Source organism: Bos javanicus, chromosome 1, assembly GCF_032452875.1.
Source record: "Bos javanicus breed banteng chromosome 1, ARS-OSU_banteng_1.0, whole genome shotgun sequence".
Taxonomy (NCBI): Eukaryota; Metazoa; Chordata; class Mammalia; order Artiodactyla; family Bovidae; genus Bos; species Bos javanicus.
Window position 1 is genome coordinate 48,922,146 of NC_083868.1, and position 8,658 is coordinate 48,930,803.

An 8,658-nucleotide genomic window follows, 5' to 3' on the forward strand; every position below is an offset into this window, starting at 1 on the left:
CAGTCACAATGGCTGCGATCCAAAAGTCTACAAATAATAAATGCTGGAGAGGGTGTGGAGAAAAGGGAACCCTCTTACACTGTTGGTGGGAATGCAAACTAGTACAGCCACTGTGGAGAACAGTGTGGAGATTCCTTAAAAAACTGGAAATAGAACTGCCTTATGATCCAGCAATCCCACTGCTGGGCATACACACTGAGGAAACCAGAAGGGAAAGAGACACGTGTACCCCAATGTTCATCGCAGCACTGTTTATAATAGCCAAGACATGGAAGCAACCTAGATGTCCATCAGCAGATGAATGGATAAGAAAGCTATGGTACATATACACAATGGAGTATTACTCAGCCATTAAAAAGAATACATTTGAATCAGTTCTAATGAGGTGAATGAAACTGGAGCCTATTATACAGAGTGAAGTAAGCCAGAAGGAAAAACATAAATACAGTATACTAACGCATATATATGGAATTTAGAAAGATGGTAACAATAACCCGGTGTACGAGACAGCAAAAGAGACACTGATGTACACAACAGTCTTATGGACTCTGTGGGAGAGGGAGAGGGTGGGAAGATTTGGGAGAGTGGCATTGAAACATGTAAAATATCATGTAGGAAACGAGTTGCCAGTCCAGGTTCGATGCACGATGCTGGATGCTTGGGGCTGGTGCACTGGGACGGCCCAGAGGGATGGTATGGGGAGGGAGGAGGGAGGAGGGTTCGGGATGGGGAACACATGTATACCTCTGGCGGATTCATTTTGATATTTGGTAAAACTAATACAATTATGTAAAGTTTAAAAATAAAATAAAATTAGGAAAAAAAAAAAAAAGAAGCAGAGACATTACTTTGTTAACAAAGGTCCATCTAGTTAAGGCTATGGTTTTCCCAGTGGTCATGTATGGATGTGAAAGTTGGACTATAAAGAAGGCTGAGTGCCAAAGAACTGATGCTTTTGAACTGTGGTGTTGAAGAAGACTGGAGCATCCCTTGGTTTGCAAGGGACTCTCAAACCAGTCCATCCTAAAAGAGATCAGTCCTGGGTGTTCATTGGAAGGACTAATGTTGAAGCTGAAACTCCAATACTTTGGCCACCTGATGCGAAGAGCTGACTCATTTGAAAAGCCCCTGATGCTGGGAAAGAGTGAGGGCAGAAGGAGAAGAGGAAGACAGAGGATGAGATGGTTGGATGGCATCACCAACTCGGTGGACACGGGTTTGGGTAGACTCTGGGAGTTGGTGATACACAGGCAGGCCTGGAGTGCTGTGGTTCATGGGGTCACAAAGAGTCAGACACGACTGAGCAACTGAACAGAACTGAACTGACAACACGTATCTACAATAAAAACTGTCACAAATATTGTATAATTGGAATTGAAGAGCAGGAGAAATTCCAGGAAAACTCTCGAGAGTCCAGAAAATATGCCTTCCTACTTTTATTCAAGAGATAATTCTTACAGCAAATTTTCAAATATATACAGTATATCCACATATATGTATATATAGAGAGATATATAAAACCCATATGTATGTGTATATATGTGTATAGAGTTATTTATCTATATTCTGTTTTCTTCACTGTTCATTCCCTCAGTCGTGTCCAACTCTGCAATACAATGGACTTCGCATACCAGGCTTCCCTTTCCTCCACCATCTACAGGAACTTGCTCCAACTCATGTCCATTGAGTCGGTGATACCATTCAACCATCTATTCTCTGTCATCCCCTTCTCCTCCTGCCTTCAATCTTTCCCAGCATCAGGGTCTTTTCTAATGAGTCGGCTCTTCACATCAAGTGGCCAAAGTATTGGAGCTTCAGCTTCAGTATCAGTCCTTCCAATGAACATTTAGGACTGATTTCCTTTAGAATGGACTGGTTGGATCTCCTAGCAGTCCAAGGGACTCTCAAGAGTTTTCTCCAACATCACAGTTCAAAAGCATAAATTCATCAGTGCTCAGTCTACTTTATGGTCCAACTATCACATCCATACATGACTACTGGAAAAATCATAGCTTTGCGTAGATGGACCTTTGTTGGGAAAGCAATGGCTCTGCTTTTTAATATTTTGTCTTGGTTGCCATAACTTTTCTTCCAAAGAGCAAGTGTCTTTTAATTTCATGGTTGCAATCACCATCTGCAGTGATTTTGGAGCCCAGAAAAATAGAATGTAACTGTTTCCATTGTTTCCCCATCTATTTGCCATGAAGTGATGGGACAAGATGCCATGATCTTAGTTTTTTGCATGTTGAGTTTCAGCAAGCCTTTTCACTCTTCTCTTTCACCTTCATCAAGAGGCTTTTTAGTTCCTCTTTGCTCTGTGCCACAAGAGTGGTGTCATTTGCATATCTGAGTTTGTTGATATTCCTCTTGGGAATCTACATTCCACTTTGTGCTTCATCCAGCCTGGCATTTCACAAAATGTACTCTGCACATAAGTTAAATAAGCAGGATGACAACATACAGCCTTGACTTATTCCTTTCCCAATTTTGGACCAGTCCACTGTTCCATATCCACTTCTAACTGTTGCTTCTTGACCTGCATACAGGTTTCTCAGGAGGCAGCTAAGGTGGTCTGGTATTCTCATCTCTTAAAGAATTTCCACAGTTTGTTGTGATCCACACAGTCAATGGCTTTACGGTAGTCAGTGAAGCAGAAGCAGTTGTTTTTTTCTCTGGAATTACTTACTCTTTCCATGATCCAGCAGATGTTGACCATTTGACCTTTGATTTCTCTGCCTTTTCTAAATCCATCTTAAACATCTGGAGGCTCTTAGTTCTCATATTGTTGAAGGCTAACTTGGAGAAATTGGAGCATTACTTTGCTAGAGTGTGAGATGAGTGCAATTGTGCAGTACTTTGAACATTCTTTGGCATTGCCTTTCTTTGGGATTGGAACAAAATTGACCTTTTCCATTCCTTTGGCCACTGCTAACTTTTTCAAATTTGCTGGCATATTTAGTGCAATGCTTTAACAGCATCTTCTTTTAGGATTTGAAATTGTTCTACTGGAATTTCATCACCTCCATTAGTTTAGTAGTGATGCTTCCTAAGGCCCACTTGACTTCACAGTCCAGAATGTCTGGATCTAGGTGAGTTGATCACAGAGTCATGGTTATCTTGGTCATTAAGATCCATTTTGCATTGTTCTTCTGTGGATTCTTGCCACCTCTCCTTAATATCTTCTGCTTCTGCTAAGTCCATACCATTTCTGCCCTTTATTGTGCCCATTTTGCATGAAACGTCCCTTGGTATCTCTAATTTTCTTGAAGAGATCTCTAGTTTCCCATTCTATTGTTTTCCCTCTATTTCTTTCCATTGATCACTTATGAAGGCTTTCATATCTCTCCTTGCTCTTCTTTGGAATTTTACATTCAGATTTGTATATATCTTTCCATTTCTTCTTTGCCTTTCACTTCTCTTCTTTTCTCAGCCATTTGTAAGGTCACCTCAGACAACCATTTTACCTTTTTGCATTTCTTTTCCTTGGAGACTGGTTTGCTTATCACCTCTTCTACAATGTTACAAACATCTGTCCATAGTTCCTTGGGCATTCTGTCCATTAGATCTTATCCCTTGAATCTATTTGTCACTTCCACTGTATAATTGTAAGGTATTTGATTTAGGTCATAGCTGAATGACCTAGTGGTTTTCCCTACTTTCTTCAAGTTAAGCCTTAAGTTTGCACTAAGGTATTTATTTTAGCCTTCTTTAAAGGAGTAGCACAATTCTTCTATAAAAAATAAACTGTTTTAAGGGCACTTTTTTTTTGAAAATGTGAGCTATTAAACTATTGATTATAATTTGATATATTTCTTGGTAGATCCACTTTGCAGATCTATGTTTTGCTAAATTTATTCATCATATATAGTTTTGATATATTTGTTCATTCTAATCAACTGTTACCTTGTCAAGAACTTAAAAGTTGATTGATTTTAGTGTTTTTTATTACTTTACTCACAGAAGAAAAAATAATCACTAGAAATTGACTAACCACATATATTAGTATTTGTCAAGTTTAGTTTACTTACTTTTAAAGATTTAATAATCATGCAATGTTTCCAAGATAAGGCTCTATAATACTCATTTTTAAAGAGCTATTATGACTAAGACTTAGAAGATAACTGCCTTCAATAAATTTTTGAGAAACACCAAAAAAGCCTTGCTCTATTCCAAATATCATTCTTACACTAAGCCAAAATTACCCATATTAATTGGCTATAAATATACAAAATTCTAAATGTTTTTAAGAAAAAATCATTTTTAAAGAAAAATACATAATTAAATTCTTTATTTACTAATATGTCTGATTTTCAGGCAGGGCACACAAGAGTGGTTGGTGTTTCGTTGCAGAGTTGTATCTGACTCTTTTGGGACCCCTTTGACTGTAGTCCATCAGGTCGCTCTGTCCGTGGGATTTCCCAGGCAAGAATACTAGAGTAGGTTGCCATTTCCTTCTCCAGGGGATCTTCCTGACCCAGGGATCAAACCTGTGCCTTTGGCTTGGCACGTGGATTCTTAACTGCTAAGCCACCAGGAAAGCCATACAAGATAAGCAGAAAAGGTCATTAATGGTGTAATATATTAGCAAACTCTAATTATTTACTTGGTTTATTAACCCATATACTGAATTATACTGGACTGGAATACATAACACATAAGACAAGATCTCATAGGCCTCTATGAAAATGTGGCACAAGAGATAAATAAGTTTGAGGAGTTAGAGTCAAAAATGTACATATACGGAGTACTTGGGGATAGTTAGTATGCCCAAATTGAATCGCCAAATAAAATAGAGGATGCTAAGTTAAATTTTAGTTTTAAGATAAATACCAAATAACTTTTAGTTCAATAAGTATGTTCTAAATATTGCCTGAGATACAATTATACTTAAAAATATACATCATGTTTATCTAAAATTTAAATTTAACTGGGATCTTAATATTTTATTTACAACTATTTCATCCTCAAGTCTAAGGAAACAAGGGCCCAGTAGGAGACCATCAATAGCTACAATGGAGGAGAAGGAAACAAGCTTAAAAGTGATGGTTGTAGAGGTTATAGCAAGCAACTCAAATTTGCCTGGGATGAATCTAGGGTAGAAGGATACACAATTGAGAAATTTAAAAATCTGAATATTATTTGCTGACAGAGATATCTATTAGATATTAGTAATCATAATTTTGAATTTTACCTCAATGACTCTATAGTAAGTACTAGGAAATGTATAGTTCCAGTTAGCTCTCTATAAATACTCATATCCATCTAGCTAAAGTCAGTAATGAAATATTTCCTTTATGTTAAACTATAGATTTTTTTTTAAGGGACTGAGTTACTTGAACATGAACTAGAAACTTTGTAATTTGGTTGGTTTCATTTAGATACTTTTAGAATTTATTAGAAAGTGAAAGATGCATTAAGAAATTATATCATTTTTGTTTATTATTTTCTGCTCATTTTGGAAGATGGTGTTATTTAGTTCTATTGAATATTATTTACTCATTGAATAATTGATACTGGAGAGTAAGTCTAGTCTCATCACAGAAAGAATTCAGAGACAAGACAAAGAGATCAAGAAAGCAGAGTGAGGATTTATTAAGCAATAGGAAAGTCTCAGGGGCTTCCCTGGTGGCCCAGATGGTAAAGCATCTGCACACAATGTGGGAGACCTCGGTTCGATCCCTGGGTAAGGAAGATCCCCTGGAGAAGGAAATGGAAATCCACTTCAATACTCTTGCCTGAAAAAGCCCATGGACAGAGGATCCTGGTAGGCTACAGTCCATAGGGTTGCAAAGAGTCAGACATGACTGAACAACTTCACTTTAATATTTCAGGACAATCTCAAGGGGAGAGAGGGCATACTCAGGTGAGTAGCTGCCCTGAGTTCCTTTGGCAAGCTGGTTATATTGGGTGTGAAAATGAAAAGGTGGAATATTCATTGAAGATGGAGGGATTTGGGGATTGTATTTCCTGATTCCCATCTCAGCGCCACCTTCACATGGAGAGGAGGAATTTTTATCCTTACTTTATCTTGATTGCAAGTATGGTAGCATTAGTGCATGATGAGTACTTCTGATCTGCAAGGCTAATTTTATTATAATGATGGCATATTATTGGCATATTATGGCATATAATGATGGCAAAATGTTACATTCACATGCCAGAGGATTCCTGGCTTTTCCATTTTTCTTTGTCTGCATCTAGGACCCCTGTTACCTCAAGATGTATGGCTTCCTGCAGTCCAGAGTTTCCCGCTTTTCTATGTCTGCCCAAGGACCCTTGTTGTCACAAGATGCATTGTTTCCTATCATCTGGCCTGTGCCTGCCTTTCTCTGCTCATATCTAGCTATCAGCCTGCTTAAACATAATTATTCCATTCTTATCATAAACTTTCATGGTTAGATTGAAAAGACAGTAACAAATTCAGGTTTATGATTTAAATCATTTGGTTTAAACAATTTTCCAAAGATGTATTTTGATGAATGTTTTACATAGAAAATAAGATAAATGTGCAAACTTAAAAAATGGATTCATAAATTTATAATTCATCCAATTAATAGATTAAGTCTGTTTTAGGTCACTAGTTGTATGGAGTGTTTACTTCTTATAAATAAGGATAATTTAAATTCTTCTTTTTAAATATGCCATGTGCCAGTAACTCTTTTAGACACTGAGGATACAGGAGTGAAACCAAAGGAAACAAAATAACTGGCCTTTGTGGAATTTATTTTTAAATGAGGATCAGACTTTGAATAATATAAAGAGATAAAATAAGCAAAACATATAATATATTAGATGTGAGAGGTGCTATATTATAGATAAAACATCAATCAAGGAAGGAAGATAAGGAATACAGGGACAAGTGAGTTTTCAATTTTAAATCAGAAAAGACTCACTAAGAAGATAACAAATAAACCAATACTTATAGATGGTGAGGTAACAAGCCATGTGAATACATACAGGAGAGAATCTGAGCAGAAAGAAATGTATGTCAAAATCCTGATGGTGTAAACATGCCTGATATGTTCTAGGAACCAAAAGGAGGCTGAAGGGGCTAAAATGGAGTAAACTGGAAGAGAGTCGTTGAGAAAGTCACTGGAAAAGGGAAAGTCATGGTTTCAACTGTACAGCATAGTTAGATCATTTATATGGGACTTGAAATCATCAAGAGAGAGATGTTAAGATCCTAGTACATGCTCAGCTGCTTGCTGCTACTACTAAGTCACGTCAGTTGTGTCCGACTCTGTGCAACCCCATAGACGGCAGCCCACAAGGCTCCTCTGTCCCTGGGATTCTCCAGGCAAGAATACTGGAGTGGATTGCCATTTCCTACTCCAAGATGCCAGTACTGGTGGAGACAAACAGTCAGCTAAGAGAATATAGAATCTAGGAATACCAAGAAGCGCTTTAGAATTATTAGATGACTTCATGAAAGAAAGGTGTGATTTGATGCCAAAATACTAATTGTCCAGCCCACCAATATCCAAAGTATGGGTAAAAAAAAATCCTATTATTTATGCAAGCTACTTTGAACAGTTTTTCTTCAGAAGAAGGATACAGTGGGACTTTCAAAAAAGAGATAAGTAATTCTGGGGATTTCAATAGGTCCTGCAAGCAGAATAGAGTTTCAGGAGCTCAAGGGGAATGCCAGGACAGAAAAGACAATGTATAGAGAAATTAGATTCCAGGTGTGAAGAAAGATCTGGGAGTCTTGTATGTTCCTGTGATGATGAGCTATTGACCAAAAACGAGGCAGAGGGCACATTATCATTTGTGCTGAAAGAACCAAGGCAGATAATAGTTGTGAAACTGTGAATCCTAAGGGAGTATTGGGAACTTTCCACATACAGGCGCCTCCTGAATCTGTGCTATGGGAGGCGTGAAGGTCAGCAGAGGGGTGGCCTCTGGGGCTGCTAAGCGATCCCCAGAAGGGCAAGTCAGATCCAGTAACAGGGGCTCCCATGTTGTACACCAAGTGATTTCTTTAATGTTTATTCTAGAAACTGAAAGCTATGTTTCTCTAGTTTATCCCTATCTTTTCACTTAGAGATTGGATCTATTAACTATTAATATCATGCCATTGAAAAATGAACATATAGTTCAATGTATTCATCCTGGAATAGTCCAACAAAGGAGTTATGTTAATTAACTATAGGAATGTTGGATTAAGACATATTTCTGTATGTGTCTCTGTGTTTCTATGTATGCTGCTGCTGCTAAGTCGCTTCAGTCGTGTCCGACTCTGTGCGACCCCATAGACAGCAGCCCACCAGGCCCCCTGGGATTCTCCAGGCAAGAACACTGGAGTGGGTTGCCATTTCCTTCTCCAGTGCATGAAAGTGAAAAGTGAAAGTGAAGTCGCTCAGTTGTGTCCGACTTTGTGCGACCCCATGGACTGCAGCCTACCAGGCTCCTCCATCCATGGGATTTTTCAGGCAAGAGTATTGGAGTCAGGTGCCATTGCCTTCTCCAGACATTTTGGCACTTATTTTCCTCTAAAATATCTGCCTATGTATTACATGGATATAAACACAACCATATATAAAATGATATTAGATGTATTTATACATAGAAATACATAGAAATTTATACATAGAAATACATACTAATATCATTTTATATATGGTTGTGTTTATATCCATGTAATACATAGGCAGATAT